Source organism: Macadamia integrifolia, unplaced genomic scaffold (assembly GCF_013358625.1).
Source record: "Macadamia integrifolia cultivar HAES 741 unplaced genomic scaffold, SCU_Mint_v3 scaffold281, whole genome shotgun sequence".
In the NCBI taxonomy this organism is placed as follows: domain Eukaryota; kingdom Viridiplantae; phylum Streptophyta; class Magnoliopsida; order Proteales; family Proteaceae; genus Macadamia; species Macadamia integrifolia.
In genome coordinates this window covers 120,135-140,193 of record NW_024868978.1, presented here as the reverse complement: position 1 = coordinate 140,193, position 20,059 = coordinate 120,135, and the positions used below count along the sequence as shown (strand labels likewise).

Below are 20,059 nucleotides of genomic sequence, written 5' to 3'. Positions count from 1 at the left end.
ATGAGATTACTATTGCCATCTTCTCTCATAAGGCAAGCAAAGCCCCGGGTCCTGATGGGTTCAGTATGGGAATTTTTTTCGCCCTTCTGGGAGCTCATTAAAGAGCACATGATCAAAACAGTTAAGAGCTTCTTCTCCAACCCTAGCCAAATCAGAGGGATTAGTCACACATTCCTTTGCCTTGTACCAAAGAAAGAAGGAGCCGATGCTATGAAAGATTTCAGACCAATCTCCCTTTGCAACCTCCTCTACAAGTTCATAGCTAAAATTCTGGTAAATAGAATCAAGCTTGTGGTTGACTCCCTTGTTAGCAACTATCAATCGACTTTTATCCCTGGGAGAAGCATTGGAGATTCCATCCTCCTCTGTCATGAAATTGTTCGAGGGTTTGATAGAAAATCCCATCCCCCTACAGCTCTCATGAAGATAGACATCTGCAAGGCCTTTGATTCTCTGAGATGAGATTACATTATCTTGGTCTTTCAAAGCATGGGATTCCCTCCAGTTTTCACGAATTGAATTTACCACTGCGTTGGCTCCCCTCATTTCTCAGTTTTGGTGAATGGAAGTCCGGCTGGTTACTTCCCTTCTTCTGTGGGTATAAGACAGGGATGTCCTCTCTCCCCGTACATATTTTGCCTTGCCATGGAAGTCCTTTCTAGAAGCTTACAAGTGGCAACTGACTAGAACCACATATCTGCCATCCCCAAGTGTAAGGCCATTAACCTTACTGATCTTGCCTTTGCTGATGACTTGATGATCTTCTCCAAAGCCGATCCTCCCTCCCTTGAAAGCATCATGTTATGTTTGTCTCAATTTGCAACTATGTTGGGTCTCCATATTAACCCTACAAAATCTCTTATCTTTTTGGCAGGTATCTTTGACACTGCCAAAGCTTTCCTCCTTGAGTAATCTAGATTCCGTATTGGGACCCTTCCAGTGAAGTATCTTGGGCTCTCTCTTATTCCAGCTAGGCTCTCTACCCATCATTGCACTCCTATGCTTGATCGCATCAGAAAGCGGCTTTAACTTTGGTAAGAAAAGCTCTTATCCCATGCGGGTCGGCTTGAGCTCATCAGATATGTTCTCCAAGCTTCTTATATTTACTGGTAAGGTATCTATGGGTTGTTGGTATCCATTATGTCCAAGTTGGAATCCATTTTTGCCTCCTTCCTGTGGAAAGGAATAGAATGCTCCAGATTTCTTCGCTCCATCAGTTGGGCTGCTATCTACCTTCCCAAAGTCGAGGGGGGCTTAAGCTTGAGAAGGATCAAGGATGCTAATCTGGCAGGTATAATCAAGTTGGCCTGGAAGATCATATCCAAGAAGAATCCTCTCAAGTAGGCAATAGGGAAAACACCTATATTTGGCTTGACCCTTGGCACCCCATAGGAATTTTATACCACACTATAAGTGCCAGGAACATATACAATTCGGGTTTATCCAAGTTTTCACGTGTGGCTGAAATTTTATCCTCTGGCAATTGGTTAGTGTATTTTTTTTTGCTCGGTTGACTGTTCCGGTGGTCAAACGGCCATATTATAACCTGAAACATGGTGGGTAGCTTTTTTTAAGGTTAATAAACATGCTTAGAACTTCAATTTGCAAAAATATTAGAATATGACAGTGTTTTAGAGTTGCACCCTTGTTTGGTAGCAACCGTCTAACTGTTCTGGAGAATTTACGTGCTTCATTGCTAGAACAAGACATAATATGATAGTAAAACAAATAAATAATGCATCTCAAAACATACATCAACATTAATTAACTAATATTTAGTGGTTTATTTGGATTGACATGACCTTCTCTGGATCCTATATCTGTGACATTGTTGGAAAATTGGCCTTCTCTGCTGTTATCAACCATATCTAGATGGAGAGAAACATCCGCAGGTGGTCATCCAAATCCGGCTCTCTTGATAAGATTTGGAAAGCCATCTCCTTTGATGTAACCTCCAAAATCCAATCCCTTCCCCTCAAGCCTGTTCCCAGTTCCCACAAGAACAGACATATCATTGCCTTTTGGAACCTCCAAGTTGACACCATTCCCCATGCCTAGCCCCCCCTTGTATCCTCCTTTCTCCTATTAGATTTTGGCTGCCTCAACGGCCCCAGCTCCTCTAGCTGTCTTGGCTACTTCAGATGCTATCCCGGAGGTTCCATTTGGCACTGTTTTGGTCTCGGCCAATACCTGTATTACTATTGACCATAACCAAACTACCCACACTTGCCCTTCGTTACCCTTACCCCTGTTTTAGCTGAAACCAATTCCCCTGACCACCCTCCCTTGCTGAAACCATCAATGAAGAAGAAGAAAACCATCCCCTCCTCTTCCAAATCCACCACCAGACCCAAAGTCAACCCTATCCCTGTTACCTCTCTTGTCATTGGATACACTAGTAGGTCCTCCCTCCGAATCTCTTCTTCGGCCCCTATTCCCCCCGCTCTTCGGAGCAATTGTTGCCCTCTTCTCCTTGTTCCCAATGACCCCTTAGACCATTTGGAATGTTCGAGGACTAAACTCCTCATCGAAGCAAGTTGACATTAGAACCCGCATCCGTTCCTCCCTTTCTAATCTTTGCTGCCTCCTTGAAACCAGAGTTCTTGAAGAGAATGCCCAGTGTATCATCTCCTTCATCGTCCCGTCTTGGTCTCATATCACTAATTATTTTCATAGCCTGAATGGCCGATTTTGGGTTCTCTGGGACCCCAATTCCCTTCTCATCAATGCTATTTCCTCCTCCGCTGAAGCCATCCACCTATCCATCTCCCACCCCTCTGGGGCTCACATTTGCTGCCTCTCAATCATCTACGCCCATAATCTTGCCCTTGTAGATCTTCCCTCTGGACCGATCTCTGCTCATTTAGTCCTCTCACGGATTCCAGGCCTTGGGGTGTTGCAGGGGACTTCAATGTCATTCGTTTCAGTCATGAGAAGCACGGAGGTAATCCCATTGACCATCATGCAATTGACTCCTTTAATGACTATATCGATGATCTCAGCCTCAATGATCTCATTGTTGCCCTCTGCTCCTTGTTATGCAAATCCCATCATCTCACCCACCTTGCATTTGCTGATGACATCATGATCTTCTCCAAAGCTGGTCCTCTTTCCATTTCCACCATTATGGACTCTCTCAGATCCTTTGAGTCTCTCTCTGGTCTCCATATTAATCTGCTCAAGTCTAACCTCTTCCTTTCTGGAGTCTCCTCTGACTCCCAAAATATTCTCCTTGGCTTGATAGGTTTCTCCCTGGGCTCCCTTCCAGTTAAGTACCTTGGTCTTCCCCTTATCTCCTCTAGGCTCTCCTCTCATCACTGCTCCCCCTTACTTGACAACCTGCATAAGAAGCTTCAGCTCTAGAAAGGCAAACTGCTCTCTTATGCAGGCCGTCTAACCCTCATCTGTTCTGTGCTTCAATCCCTATACATCTACTAGTTCGGGGTGTATTCTCTTCTTTCTGTCACAATCAAGACCATTGAAAGCATCTTCAGCTCCTTCCTCTGGAAAGGAGAGCAGAATCCTTCAGATTTCTTCATCCTCTCAGCTGGAGTAAGGCCTGTCTCCCCAAAGCTGAAGGAGGCCTTGGTATTAGGCGGATAAAAGATGTCAATTCTGCTGGGATCCTCAAGCTCATTTGGAGAATTGCTTCCGAGCAGCAGAGCATCTGGGTTGACTGGATCCATTCCTACCTCCTCAAGCACCATTCCATCTGGACTTCTCCTATTCCTCAGGACTGCTCTTGGATATGGAGGAAAATCCTCTCTCCGTCCCTTAGCCCTTAATGCCATCTCCTTCTCCATAGGTAATAGTCAAACCACCTCTTTATGGATAGATCCTTGGCACCCGACTGGTATCCTTGCCTCCTTGGAGTTCCTTAGGACCATCTACTCCTTTGGCATCTCCAAATCCGCTACTGTCTCCAACATTATGCCCCCTTGGCTGGTCCCCCCCTCACTCAGCTCCTCCCCTGTTAGACCTCTGGTCCTCCCTTCCTCCTCTCCCTCCTGGCCAACGAGGTAGAGATGATAAATGCACCTGGATTCACTCATCCAATGGGATTTTCTCATCTGCCTTAGCTTGGTCCTTCATTCGATCCTCTACTCCTGTGGTTTCTTGGCGTAACCTTGTTTGGTTCAAAGGCCACATTCCCCGCCACTCCCTTACTCTTTGGATATGTTTCTCCAATTGCCTTCCTACCCAAGCCTTTCTTATCTACCGCCAAATCCCTGTCTCCCCTTTAATGTAGACTAGGATAGGGGTCTAACCAAGTCTCAATTTGCAGGAACTTTTAAACCAAAGAACAACCAATAATCACCCAAAGATAGGCAGCAAACAACAGTCCAGAAGTAAAGAGTCGAACAGTCCTTGTAAATCAGAATTTTCAAACCTAGAAATTGGAGTTTCTAAAATCAGATGTTCCACCAAACAATAGGACTAACCAGCAGCAGGTATAGAGTATTAATAAGCCATAATAACAAAATACCATAGGAATAGGGAAGTCAAACCAGACCTTAAATCTGGGCAGAAACACAATCGGCCAGAACTAGATAAAACTTCAGATCTGTCTAATCCCTGGTCTGATGAGTATCAAGGTTCACGGTATTGGGTTTCGACTAGGTTTCGACCTCTGGAGAGCCCGAAATTTCGGTGGAAACTTGGGAAATTTGAAGGATACTGGGGAATTTTTTCTGGTATGGTGGAAACTTAGGTTTTAACCCCCACACAGTGTTTTTTTTTTGTCTGATTTTTTATTTATAACCCATTTTAAACATTTCTAACACATTCACATCATTAGTTTCATAAAAAAAACATATAAAGTCTTACTTGTGTGGTGAACCAAAGGTTTGATAATCATTGCGCTGACTTGTTGGCTTAAATTCTGAAACTTTACTACATAATAACTATATATAGTCTACAATCTGCATCAAAACATATAACATAATCCAAATGATCCAAAATAGATAAAAATATTACATCATCAACAGTTATCTATCAACACTGAACAGTAGTGACTCAATTACTCAACACTCGAAAGTAGTGATTCAATTCCAAGTAGAGTGTCTAGGCGGTTCCATCCAAGTAGTGACTCACTACCCTCAAGGCACGCATGTTATCTTTTTTAATATTATTTAGTAAGTATATATACCTTATATCATAAAAAATCAACATTAAGCCACATCAAGTCATTAAAATCAACATTTAGCCACATCAAATCATAAAAAATCAACATTAAGTCACATTAAGTTATAAAGAATCAACATTTAGAGAAATGCTCTTGTTCTATAATAAGTTTGAGTGGTCAAATGGTTTTTATTTTTACATGAAACTTTTTGTATTAGGTATAACATAAAACCAGCTTTCCAACAAGTCTAAGATTACTTAAATTTGAGTTGTAATGATATAGTTATGCTCCGGTCAAACTTATTTTAAAGTGTGCGAATGTTGTTAAAATTGCCTGAATGAAAATAATTTTAGGGATATCAAAATAAAAGATTATTTTACCGGACTTTTGGTTTTTGGCAATGTTTTAACATTACAGGATTTATAAAATTTTCATAATTGAGAAAAACCCCAGCATTTAAAAGTTGAAAATCGCCCCTATAACCAAAATCCAGTTTTTGTTCTTGGACTGGGGGGTTGACTTTTTATCTTTTAGGAATTTGATTTTTAAATTATTTTTATTGGATGCAAATAGGGGTATTTCCTTATTTATGAATAATATCTTAAATAAATGTTTACATAAATGATATTTGGCATAAATAAGTGCCAAAAAATGAAAATCTCCACTGTTTCCCCAAGTTTCCCACACTTGGGAGAAAAAATGCACGAGAGAAGGTCGAAATTTCCTTTGTTTTGACCTGTCGAAACCAGGTCGAAATAGGTGATTTTTTAAAATCCCCTAAGGTTTCGTTTTGACTTGGTTCGATACCTACGAAACATGTGAAATTTCGCATGTTTCGCTCGAGTTCTTGAACCATGATGAGTATAGGATTTGGATCGAACCCTCCTGCCAGCAAGGGTAACACTCGACCCAAATTGGAAGTCAATCAGGTGGCTAGATAGCCCAATAGGGTTGGTAGATGCTTATGGAATTCTGGGAAAATTCTCAGATTAGAAACTTAAAGAAGATTAGTTCACTTACCTGAGATGCTGAAGAATAACAATAGCAATAAGAAAACCAGAAGAGAATAAGGATCCACTTGGACTTCTCGCCGCAGAGTGTCAACTGGATCAGACACCAGTCCCTATACCTTGATCAGACACAAGGAAAAACCCTTGTGGAGGCTAGCGGCAACAACGGCTTGTAAACTTTCATTAATTCAAATCGTGGGCATTGTGTATGAGCCCTTCTTTATTTATAATGATGGGGTGATTGTTTACAAATAATAGAAACTCAAAGTTACTAAAACTACTAACATGTAGTTGCTAAAAACAGAAATTGTAAACTAATCAAATTAGAAACTAAATATAGACTGAAATTAGAAACTAACAATAGACTGAAATTAGAAACTAATTTAGAAACTAAAATCCCCATCAATAGCCCAAACCATGGGCTAAGTAATCAGCCTTGGTCGACCCTCAGCCCCTAGGGTCGACCCTCTTCTTCCTCCTAGAATAGGTCTTCAAATCTGCATCCAAGGTTCGAGATCTCGTTTCGTTTCGGTATTTCGGTGGGTTTATGACCATCGAAATACCAAAATTTCGGCGAGATTTCGGCCAAAATGAATTTTTTTTTGTTTCGGTTGGCTGTTTCAGTGGTCAAATGTTGGTATTTTGACTTGAAACTTGGTGGATAGCCTATTTTAAGGTTAATAAACATGCTAAAAATATAAAAATGCAAAAATATTAGAAAATGACATTGTTTTAGAGTTGTACCTTTGTTTGGCAGCAACCGTCGAACTGTTCTAGAAATTGTACCTACTTCATTGCTAGAACAAGATATAAATGCAATATGATAGTAAAACAAATAAATAATGCATCTTAGCCATTATTAAACATACATCAACATTAGTTAGTTAATATTTAAAGTATTAGAGTAGTATACTATGCGACTTTCTAATCCACAAGTCTCAACTAAAGTCAAACACTGAGCATGTAACTTACACAGTAGTACAATAGTAATCATAATGGCCTTGTAGTATTTACTATCTATTGGAAAGAACTATGTAGGCCTGGCTGGATTCCACGCTCAGTACGATGGAGTCTACGTGCATTTTCCTCTGACTACACCATAAATGCTTGCCACGTCATAGTTTGAGAGAGGAATCAAACATAGTCCTCCACAACTGCCAAAAATACTGAGTCATCTACATACTAAAGGTAACCTATCCGAGGGTACGTATCACCACCATAATATGAAGAAGAACCTGCCACTGAGTTACCGTCAATTGATGGTTCCGACAACATGTACGGGTTGGCTGGGTATGAGAATAAACTGTCCACAAAGCCACTATCATGTGACTGGGTCTGAGAGCCATAGTCAGTACTACTACTAGGAATGGATGAACCAGATGTATGCCCCATCCCAGTGAATTGACTATAAGGTCCATGATACTGCGACCAGGTGCTTCCTCCAGTAAATAATGGGGCATGCCATTACCCACTCCTTCCACTCTCACTGTCCGGATGACTATCCCCTCCACTCAAACTCATTCCGCCAATAGAAGTAGATAGACTATCAATGTCCATACAATCTCGTTGCCCTTCACCGAATCAGCAATGAGGCCCTCTATTGTAACATAAACTCCTCCCTCCACCTGATGGACGTGCACCTTGATTAGAATCTTGTGTGGTATACTCAAACTGACTCTCCCCTGTGAATCGCACCGGCTCCGGCTGTGGATCAGCCTTCTTATACTGCTCTCAAACTCCTTCAAATCTATCACCACCACCTCCCCCATCACCATCATCATCGTCATCACCATCACCATCGCCACCATCATCACCCTCTTCATCACCTTCTCCATCTCCACCACCATCACCATCACTATCACCATCATCACCGTCACCACCACCATCACCATCGTCATCACCATCATCACCATCACCTTGTGTCTATGTCTGTGTATGTGGCTGTGTCCAAGTCTGGGTGTGGGTACGACCACCCAATGAAATGGACCAATCATCTTCGTCATCATCATCATCCCTATTAGCTGCAGGCTCGAATGGTCGAGGGGTCTGTGAATGTATCCTTCCATTTGTAGCCATATAATCAATATGGACCGCCATCTCTCGCACTAGATATAGGTCCAGCCTACCTCTCGGCCGATCCATCAACAAATCGCCTCTATCCCTCACCCAATCCACTAGAGGATCCTCCTCATCTGAGTCGATCTGGAAAACATCAGCCAGCTCAATCTGGACCCTATTATTATCCTGACCTATGCGTTCAGTCTCATATTATAATGCACATACACCAAGTCATTCAAACGTTGTGAACCCAATCGATTCTGCCTCTTCGAATGGATGAGTGAAAATGTGCTCCAATTTCTCTCACAAACAGATGTAGAACATGTCTGGGAGAGTACTTTGATGGCAATCTTCCTCAATTCCGACGACAAACCCCCATACAACACCCACCATTCAGCTGCATTATAAGTTGCAACAAGTGTAACAGATTATTTATGTTCCAAAACACTTTACATTTGTATAAGTAACATACTAAAATTTGGATTTCATACCAGGATCAATACTCGTACAACCCGCATATGCGGCGGGAGCCCTGAAGCTGCCTAATGCATCCCTGAATTCTTTTGTCTATAACAAATTTACAAATGGGACCTTAGTTAACAACCATTGTATTGAAATTTAGATTCTTATAGTAATAGTAGTACAAAACTAACCTCATTATTGGCTTTGGCTTGTAGATCGGGGTTTGATTGCAACTTGGCAACCACCTGCTTCACTGCTTCTAGAAGATCCGGATCCAATGCAAGTCTCTTGCTATACTGATACCTAGGGTTTAAATAGTATGTTGAAATGTGACAAAACATGTTATTGTCAATGTTAACATTAATGCATTTTTGTATCACATAAAAGAATGCCTTTAGCTTTGCTTACCAGCCTTATACAACGGATGTGAAAGCTAGCGCTCCTAACGGTCTTCTATTATTTCCACAAATTTCCTACTTCCACGTGGGTTCGCAGCATAGACATTTTCCTTCATCATTGCAATAGCAGCCACAGGCTTGACAAGGTGGGTTTGAAAACAAAATCCACCAACTTTAACACGCCAACAATTGGTGCCAAGATTTTAACCATTTTACCCAACTGTGTCCAAAACTCCTCTAATGAAATGGTTGCCTATGCCTCCCTACCACCAACTGATCCTGCTTCCCTCTAACCAAACCACTCCTTAGATGCGAACATAGATCAAAGACCAACTTTCTTGGATTCAAAACTCTGGAGTGCAATATAGTTGGTTGCAAATCTTGTGAGACCGGACCTGACCAAGTCACCCTCTCACTTCTCCCTCGGTAGGTTTAATGAAAACCCATGATTATAGACAAATGTGCTCACTTGCCTAGCCCTTTCAACCACAGTCTGCACAATTTTTAGTTTCCCCATGTCCTTCAATATTAGTTCAATGCAGTGTGCTGCACAAGGAGTCCAAAAGAGTTGGAATCTAGGTTGTTCATCAATTTAATTCCAGCCTTCTTGTAGTTACTTCCATTGTCAGTCACAATCTGAACAACGTTTTGTATTCCAACTTCTTCCACAACATCCTTCAAAAGCTTGTAAATATATTTTGCATCCTTTCTTTCCTTGGATGCACCAATAGACTTTAAGAAAATGGTTCTACCATCAGAATGAACCATAAAATTGATGATGGACTTTCTCGTGGGCCCTATCCAACTATCACACATTATGGTTACCCCATAGCTTTTCCACATAAATTTTAACTCATCAATATATGCTTTTAACTCAGCCTTCTCCTTAGGCAAATATACATTCATCACCTCATATGCAGTTGGCCCCTTTAGCCCTGGACCGGCCTCAGCCACAGCATCAAGCATCGGCTGGTAATAGGGAACTGTGGTGGCGTTTGCTAGGATGCTATGAAATAACATCCACTAAGACACAACCTCCCCAACATAAGCCTTCATGTCTCCCCACATCCCCTTTATCTTACGCTGCTTACTACCCTTTTTCCTGTACTCCCGGGGATCCTATTATAGAACGGGGTTCACACGAGGTGGAACCACTGGTGGTGGAGGTGGAGGTTGGGTTGCCCTTGTATTCTGTGATCTCCTCAAGGGCAAAAGGATCTATGAAGATCCACTACCTCTTGCTCTAGATGGACCAGCGCCTCCATGTCTATGCCTTTCCATCTCCTCATGAAGACTCTGTTGGCTTAATGCTTGCCCCTGCCGTCAATCTCTAGCCTCTTGCTCAGTTTTTATGTCATCAGGCACATACACCAGGTCATCATTGTCATCATCACTATCATTATTATATCGATGCACGGGAGCATGTAGTGCCTCCTCAAACTCTATCTTCACCTTCTCTTTTTCCCCCTTCATGTCTTCAGCTATGGCCTTGGCAATATGATTAAGCACTTCATTGCATTTGGCCACATCTGAGAAATTTCCAACTAGATGTTGCTTAAGTCTTGTGCCCCCATCACCCATAAACCTCTTATGACGGTAGTTGCATTCTATATGGCTCTTATCGCCATCAATCGGCACTCCGTGTTTCTAAGCAATCTCTCTATTATCACGACTACTATCACGTCCCTCACCTCCTCTCCCTCTTCTCCCTCTTCTCCCACGTTCCTCGTCGCCTCCTCTAGCCATTTTATATCACCCTGATGATGATGCATAGAAAAAAGAATGCCATTATTAACTTACAAGTATATAGTAGCTGCTTATATATATTTTTTTTACATAAAATAATTTTTAATTAATTTAAAAAAATATTTTAATGACATAATACAACAAAATCAAAGTTGTTATAACATAACAAGCATATAGTACGCTCCAAAACACTTTAATATTAATCTCCTATTTTTCTTTTACTTTTAAAATCAAAACAGAATTTTTCCCTATTTTTAAAATTATTTATATTTTTTGAAAATTAATATAAATAATTACCGGCTGGAAAAAAAATTTCACTCCGATGGAGTCGTAGAACATCCATTGATGACTAACATATATATAGTTGACAACCGTCAAAACAATATTTATCATAAAAAGTAACAATTTATGTTAATGGAAAACAAATTTTTAAATCAGAAAAATAAAAAAAATATTTATGTACCAAAAAAAAAAATTTCGACTCCTTGATGTCATAGATCGGCCTCTAATGTCTATCATATAACAAATATACAAGCATCCAACAAGTATTTATGTACTATTTAAAAAAAATGGTTTTAGAGAAAGAACTTTACCTTCCTTAAGCTTTGAATGTAGAGATCTTCTTATAGGAGTCCAATGGAAGTCAAAAAGTGTGATGATGTGGCTAATTAGATGGAAGGAGTGTTTTTCCTTCAAAATAGGCTCCTTGAATCGAAATCACTGAGACAACAGTGACAGTCGAAATTTCCTTCAAATTTTTGACTGTCTCGTCGAAATGGTGTATTTATAACATTTGGGTTGTACACACCGAAACGGTACCAAAATTTCGGCCAATATACTGAAATTTTGTACAACTCTTATTTCGTGCCTAGTTTCGTTTCGGTGAAAAAAAACTACCGAAATTCCGAAATTTCGACGAAAGATTTCGAACCATGTTTGCATCACCCTTCCTGCTGCGTCTGTCCCCACGACTCTAAAGACATACCCCACATCTTCTTCTCCTGCCCCCTCTCTAGCTCCGTCTGGAATTTGGTTCTCTCTAAATGCTGGCCTTCCCCGAGACCTATTCTTCCTTTTGATAAATAATGGATTGACCATCTCTGGATCCTATATCTATGATATTGTTGGAAAATTGGCCTTCTCTGCTGCTATCAACCATATCTGGATGGAGAGAAACATCCGTAGATGGTCGTCCAAATCCCGCTCTCTTAATAAGATTTGGAAAGCTATCTCCTTTGATGTCACCTCCAAAATCCAATCCGTTCCCCTCAAGCCTGTTCCCAGTTCCCCCAAGAACAGACATATCATTGCCTCTTGGAACCTCCAAGTTGACACCATTCCTCATGCCTAGCCCCCCCTTGTGTCCTCCTTTTTTGTTGCTTCCTCCCTTTTGGGTTGTTGGTTTGCTTTTGGCTGATCTAGCTTTGGATCTATTGGTTGTATTTTGTTTTCTTTATTTCTCCTTGTTTGCTAGCATGATCTAGCTCCCCCCCTTCTCCCCCCTTGTATATTCTCTCCCTCTTGGTAATGAATTTGTTTATTCATAAAAAAAGAATATTTAGAGTACTAGAGTAATATACTATGCAACTGGATATATCCTAAGTCCCAACTAAAGTCATCCACTGAGCGTCTTACTCATAAATTTCAAAGTCCTAAATGGCAATATCCCAAGTCCCAAATATATTAGTTATACAACACTAATCATAATGACTATCTACTGGAAAGAACTATGACAACCTGATTGGATTCCATGCCTAGTACGATGGAGTCGACGTGCATTTTCCTCTGACTGCACCACAAATGCATGCCACGTCATATTCTGAGAGAAGAATCGAATGTAGTCCACCAAAGCTATATTTACCATAAAAGATACAATTTATGTTGATGGAAAATGCATTTTTAAACCAGAAAATTAAAAAAAGATATTTATAAATAAAAAAAAATTCGACTCCATGAGGTCATAGATTAGCCTTTAGTGTCTAACATATAAAAAATCTAGCCCTATCCAACATGTATTTATGTTACTATTTTAAAAAAATGGTTTTGGGGAAAGTAGTTTACCTTTCCAAAGCTTGAAATGTGTAAATCTTCAAGTTGGAGTGAACTCAAAGGCAATTGGTGTGATGATGTCGCTAATTAGAGGGCAATAGAGTAAATTTGTGTTCAAATGCAAGGAGGAGCCAAAATTTCACTGAAACAGATGAGTTGGGGTCGAAATTTTGACTCCTCCAAACGAAATGAGGTATTTATAGGCTTAAGGTGGTGTCATTTTGGTATCTCGCCGAAACGGTACCGATATTTCGGCCGAGATACCGAAATATCGATTGAGATATGGTCCTTTTCGTAATTCGTAGGCCATCTCATCTCGGTTAAAAAAAAAAAGAAAAGAAACAAACACGAAATAACTGAGATCTCGATGAGATTTTGAACCATACTCTTACTAGGCATACTATGGTAATTATGGATGTTATGGTTAATTAATCCATTGGCTACTACTCCTCGCCACCTCTTCAAAGGGAGTCTAGTATTGATAGTGAAGATTTGACTGTACTTCCTCCACTAGTGTATCCACCTTCCTCTAATAGTGCTCCATCAGTGTATCCATCATCCTTTGATAGTGCTCCTGTTCAGGAGGAGAGTGTAACAGAGATTATTATTCCAACTTAGGGGGAGATGAATCCAGTTTAGAAGACCATTGGTGAATTTTAGAGGCAGATTGATGATCAAACCTTCAGGTCTATCGTAAGGGCTACACCAGAAATAAGCAACTTCTGACCACCACCTTCAGTACAACACCTTTGCACATCCCTCGCCAGCCTGGGATCCAAAGCCTATTCTAGAGCATGACTCTTCATCAGGTATAATTTCTTCTCTTGAAAATCCTATTGCTTTTAGGAAAGGCACTAGAACTTGTACCCAACATCCCATATACCATGTTGTTTCTTATATCCCTTTCTCCCTCCTATCATGCTTTTGTGTCTTCTCTTTCTTTTGTTCGTATTCCCCAAAATTAGTATGAAGCTTTTGTAGATGAAAAATGGAAGGCAACAATGGTGGAAGAAATGGATGCCCTGAAAAAGAATGTTGCATGGGAACTTGTGGTTCTTCCTCTAAGGAATATACCAGTTGGTTGTAAGTGGGCATGTGTGGTTAAATAGAGGATAGATGGCACAATGGACAGGTACAAAGCAAGGTTTGTGGCTAAAGGGTTCACTCAGACATATGGGACCGATTACTAGGAGACATTTGCTTCAGTTGCCAAACTGACCACAGTAAGGGTATTTCTCTCGTGTGCTGTAAATTTGGGATGGGATCTCCAAAAACTTGATATGAAGAATGCTTTCCTCCATGAAGAGCTTGATGAAGAAGTCTATATAGATATTCCACTAGGATTCTCTAGTGATGGGACTCAAGGTAAGGTCTACAAGTTAAAGCATGCCCCTTTATGGGTTGAACCAATCACCTAGAGCATGGCTTCGGAGATTTAACAAGGCAATGGCTTTTGTGGGATATAAGCAAGTCAATGTTGACCACACATTATTCATAATAAATACACTATGAATTAGGAACGAAAATCGGCGGTGAGGACGTAAATCTGATTTGGGAACCTATCGCACGGGGATCTAAGAAACAAGTTGAGTGGGTGCCTGACTTATTTTACAGAGTGTTTTATTTATTTTAATTTATGCTTGTTCCTCATGCATATTGTTATGTGCATATTATTTGTCTGTTACTAACACTATGAAGCTGGAAGCTAGAAAAGGTAAGACAGGTAAGATGGGACATGAGTGAGTGCTCAGAAAATTATTGTGTGTGGTATGAATGATTGATGTTTTGAAGTGCATCATATAGAAGGTTTGTGGGTTAGGATTTATTGCCACTCGAGTACTATAACCCCTTGTCAGTAGGGGTGAGGTACTGACTAATCCCAACCCGTGGCTACCTAATCAGTAGTACACTTTCGGGGGATGACGTACCTAGAGACGGATAATAGTAGGGTATGACGTACTGTACACTTGACTTCCTGGGGTTACTAACCTAGGAGTTACCCAAGGGACCGAGGTTCTTTCCGAGACTAGCTAACTCTTGCCTGCAACGAGCTTATATCCTTGGAGCCCAACGTAGTGCTACCACCTACGTTGCGTAGCACTATACCACTTTTGCAGACTTAGTAATGGACTAGGAAGTAGTGTAATTTAAATGAATCCATAAGTATCATATAAGGTGTGAAGGATGCATTGCATCATTTGTATTGTGTTTGCTTGCCTGCCCATACCCACTCACTGAGTATGACGTGCATAGTTGTCACGGCGTCATGGTGACCCAAGGCGGTGGAGGGGTGGCTAATCGATTTGGCGGTGAATTGCCCGCTATGGCGATCAAATCACCTATATGTTATTTTTTCCCCCTATTTTCTAAAGTTATTTTGTATGTTATAATATACACCCTATTACATAAAAAACCAATCAACATTAAGCAACATCAAGTTAAAAAAATCAACATAGTCACACTCACATCAAGTCATAAAAAATCGGTATGACTTGTTGACATTTAAAGAAATGCTCTTCTTCTATAATAAGTTTTATTAGTCAAATTATTTTATTTTTAGATGAGACTTTTTGTATTAGGTATAATACAAAACTAGCTTTCCAACAAGTCTAAGATTACTTAAATCTGAGTTGTTATGACAAAGTTATGTTCTGGTCAAACTTATTTTAAAGTGTGCGAATGCTGTTAAATTGCCTGAATGGAAATAATTTTATTGACATCAAAACAAAACATTATTTTACTAGACTTTTGGTTTTTAGTAATGTTCTACTATGATCAGATTTATAAAATTTTCAAAATTGCGAAAAACCTTAGCATTCAAAAGTTGAAAATCGCCCTACAACCAAAAATCCAGTTTTTGTTCTTGGACCGGGGGGTTGACTTTTTATCCTTTGGAATTTTATTTTTAAACTATTTTTATTGGATTCAAATATGGGGTATTTACTTATTTATGAATAATATCTTAAGTAACTTAAATGGTATTTGGCATAAATTAGGGGAAAAAATATAAGGCGGCATACAATGCAATAAGGCGATTCTGCCAGTGGTTATATTGCGTACTGTAAGTCCATATTAGGTTTAAGGGATTCTACAACTAAGATGTCGTGCTCACCCCATTTTGTTTATCCTCCTAGATGACGAGACCGGTGTTCTACTGATTATCGGCACTAATCCATGGACCTTTTGGCCAGTGTCCTAGAGGTTGAGACAGAGTACGGATGATTGTGGCTGTGACAATTGTGCCTTCAGAGGCCAGATCTTCTGAGTGACCTACTGATTATGTAGGAATCCCTTTTTGTGTACATTTTCCACTATGTAGAAATACTCTGATGTATATATTAACACTAATGTGATGGGCAATATTGTAAATAATTCTGGTAATGAGCTGGAAGTCAACTGTAATTGTAAATTATGTTTTATCATGTAGCAAACACTGGAATTATATATACCGGACTGTTATGTATGTGATTTGTAGTTTGTGGTGTGTTATGGTTATTACTCCCTAGTCTGTGATCCTGGGGAAACAGGCTGACTGGACACCTTACCGTGTCCAGTGTTGCATACCTTTGCTAGAGAAAGCAAGGTGTGGCAATACAGATGCTGATTAGGCTGGCTTCCCTGAAAGAAAATACATCTCAGGTTATTGTACCTTCGTGGGTGGGAACCTTGTCACTTGGGGCAGCAAGAAGCAAAATATGGTGGCTAGATCCAGTGCTGAAGCAAAATTTCGTGCCATGGCACAAGGGATTTGTGAGTTGTCTTGGTTACACAACTTACTAGAGGATATTTGTGTTCTTGCTCTACTGTGATAACAATGCTAGTATCAGTATTGCCCACAACTCAGTACTGCATGATCGTACCATGCACGAGATTGGCTTACACTTCATCGAAGAGAAGTTAGATGCCGAGTTAATTTGTGTTCCTTTTGTGAAGTCTGATGACCAGTTAGCTGTTTTGTTCACTAAGAGATTAGGAGGAAAATTGTTTCATCATTGTTAAGTTGGATATGTGTGACATCTATGCTCCAACTTGAGTGCATGGTTTTAAGTATTGGTAAGTATCGTACCATATCGACCGATACGATACATGGAATTTTTAAAATCCTTTCGTATCTATATATATATCCTACGATAAACCACCGATATGATACGAAACGCATTGATACGTATCGATACTCTATGGAAAATATAAAATCGAGGTGAAATGTATGTTTTGGTATGTATCGGTACGTATCGTACCCAGGGTTTTAAGTATCGGTGTGTATAGTACTGTATCGGCCCTTCCCGATACGATATATAGAATTTTTAAAACCCTTTCGTATCGATACGTATCATACGATACATATCGATACTCACCGATACACCACCGATACGATACGATACTCATCGATACACACTGATACGTACCAATACTCTATGGAAAAAATAAAATCAAGTGAAATGTACATTTTGGTATGTATCGGTCGATACATACCAATATGGTACGATACGTACCAATACAGTGCTCTACAGTCATATAATGGCCAAGTTGGGTCATTTTTCAGAAAAAACACGATTTTTTGAGGGGTTTTTGTTCCAAAGTTGCTGCCAGCCATATTTCTCTTTAACTAAAGTGGAAATCAATGTTGGGAACAAGGATTTTACTTTTATGGGACAACTACAAACCTTGAATTCTTAGTACGATACCCTCAATTTAGTGTTTATGCATAATACATGTTATCAATAGCTTTTTTTAACAAATTTTTATGCAAAAGTGTATAAAAAAGTGTTTCCTATTCATTTATGTGCGTATCTTAGCGTATCTCCGATACGATACGATATCCTCCGATACGTATCTTAATTTTGGCCGACCGATATGGCTATCGATATCGATACTTTGATACTTAATCGTACCATACCGATACAGTGCGCTACGGTCATATAATGGCCAAGATGGGTCATTTTTCAGGAAAAACATGATTTTTTGAGGGGTTTTTGTTCCAAAGTTGTTGCCAGCCATATTTTTCTTTGACTAAAGTGGAAATCAAGGTTGGGAACAAGGATTTTACATTTATGGGGCAACTACAAACCTTGGAATTCTTAGTTTGATACCCTCAATTTAGTGTTTATGCATAATACATGTTATCAGTGGCTTTTTTTAATAAATTTTTTAATGCAAAAGTGTATAAAAAAGTGTTTCATATCCATTCATGTGCTTATCTTTAGCGTATCTTAGCGTATCTCCGATATGATACGATACCCTCCGATATGTATTTTAATTTTATCCGACCGATACGGCGACCGATACCGATACTTTAACCCTTGCTTGAGTGGGAGTGTTAGAATAGGTGCTTAAGGATGCTGTAAGGGCATTCTTGGGCTTTTCCCCTCCCACCGACTCTAATTTATGAGAGTCAGCTAGAGAGGGTGGCATCCTTGTAATTTTTCTCTCTTTTGTTTCTATGCTCCTCTATAATAAATAAAAGCTTGACTGATCTCATTGGTCATTCAAACATTCTACCTTAGTTTTTCTGTTAACAATAATCATTCTCCATCTATAAATAAAGTGGTGTCTCTATATTCGGTAAGCCAAAAATCATTCTCTGGCATCTCTCTTTTCAACTTCATCCTAACTTTGATTTTGATTGCCAATGGTTGTATGCCCACTATCTCCCTCACTTAAATGAAAAGATAAAAATGACCCCTCAAATTGAGGGTTTTATTTACCTATTGTGTAATTCTTTTTTTTCCCAATTTGCTTTCATTGTGGTTTTTTTGCCCTTTTCTGTCTTTCGTATCATCAAGTCTTTTTCGTTTTTTCTGTTTGCATGCGAGGTTTTCCTACATCACTTGTTGTAGTGTTGTACTCTTATTCTGGCTTTATTATCTTCTTCTTTGTTCAAATTTACTTTGAGCCTTCAAAGGAGAGAAAAATATGATGAATTATTTGGCTACTACCTAATAATATTGATATATCTGCAAAGTGCAATCAAAGGTTTTTTTCATGTACCCATATATAGGTAGCCTTTCCAGTGAAATTTGGCTGGATGGGCTCAATTCTGTGAGATGGTAGCTAAATGGCACCAGAAAACGTGGTTGTTTTGCCTAGACTCTAGACACTGACCTTTACTCACATGGTAATTTGGAGTCTACAAGCACTTTGTGATGTAGCTGGGCCATACAGTTGATTTGGCGCAAAAAATTGACTTGTAGATTGTAGCTAGTTACACGATGTTTTTCAATCAACAGTCCAAAAGGAAACACATGGAGCGATATTAAACTTGGATAGTTTTGTGACTTTCAATTATAAGCTCTTTGTCATAAGCTCTGATAGAATTACTTTTAAGATTTCATTTGTTTTAGCTTTTAAGTTAGAATGTCCGAAAGTGAAAGAAAAATAAGTATTATACTTTCCCTATTATATTTCAAATCTTTGGACATGAAATAGTATGTCCAACTGTAAAAGTTTATTTCCATTTTTTTTACTTCAGATTAAGCAAACTATACAACAACATCAACAACTCAGCCTTCTCCAATGGGGTTGACTACATGGATCCTTACCCTCGAATCAGCTCTATGTAAGATCATACTTGATGTAAGGCCTAAGCTATGCATGTCTTTCCTCGCCACTTCTCCTAGAGTCATTTTAGGTCTGCCCCTAGCTCTCTTAGCTCCTTCAATATGAATCAAATCACTTCCAGGGTTTAAAGTATCTGTTCATATTGTATCATATATTGTATCAGCCATACCATATCAGTATCGGTGGATATCGATATGTATTGTATCGCATCAATACATGTATTAATATCTTTAAAAGGTTACTATATATAAAGTTTAGAGTATTGGTCCATGTTGCATCGTATTGGTATCGGTGGGTATCGATGCGATACACGATAATGATACTTTAAATGATCACTCCTCCATACTGGAACATCTAAAGGTCTCCATTGAACATGGCCATGCCACCTCAAACAAATTTCTCGTAGTTTATCTTGTGTCGGGGCTACTCCCAAGTCAGCTCTAATTTGATCATTTCTTATTTTATGATTAGAAATTTTTCTTCCACCTGTTTTATGTTGAAACAAACATAGCATAACGAACAGTTCATAAAGTTATCCTCAAGTCCATGATTTATTTATTTATTTATTTTTAATTATTTATCCTTTGTACCCCCATTTTATGCATTTCTGAATGAAAGATTAATTTATATTATTTTAATCCATGTCATCCTTC

At 39.4% G+C, this 20,059-nt stretch overlaps 1 protein-coding gene across 2 annotated transcripts in view; it reads left to right on the top strand.

Moving 5' to 3' along the window:
* The window catches only part of LOC122067282, a 132,809-nt gene that overhangs the window by 34,396 nt on the left and 78,354 nt on the right, over positions 1-20,059 (top strand). The window lies entirely within an intron of this gene.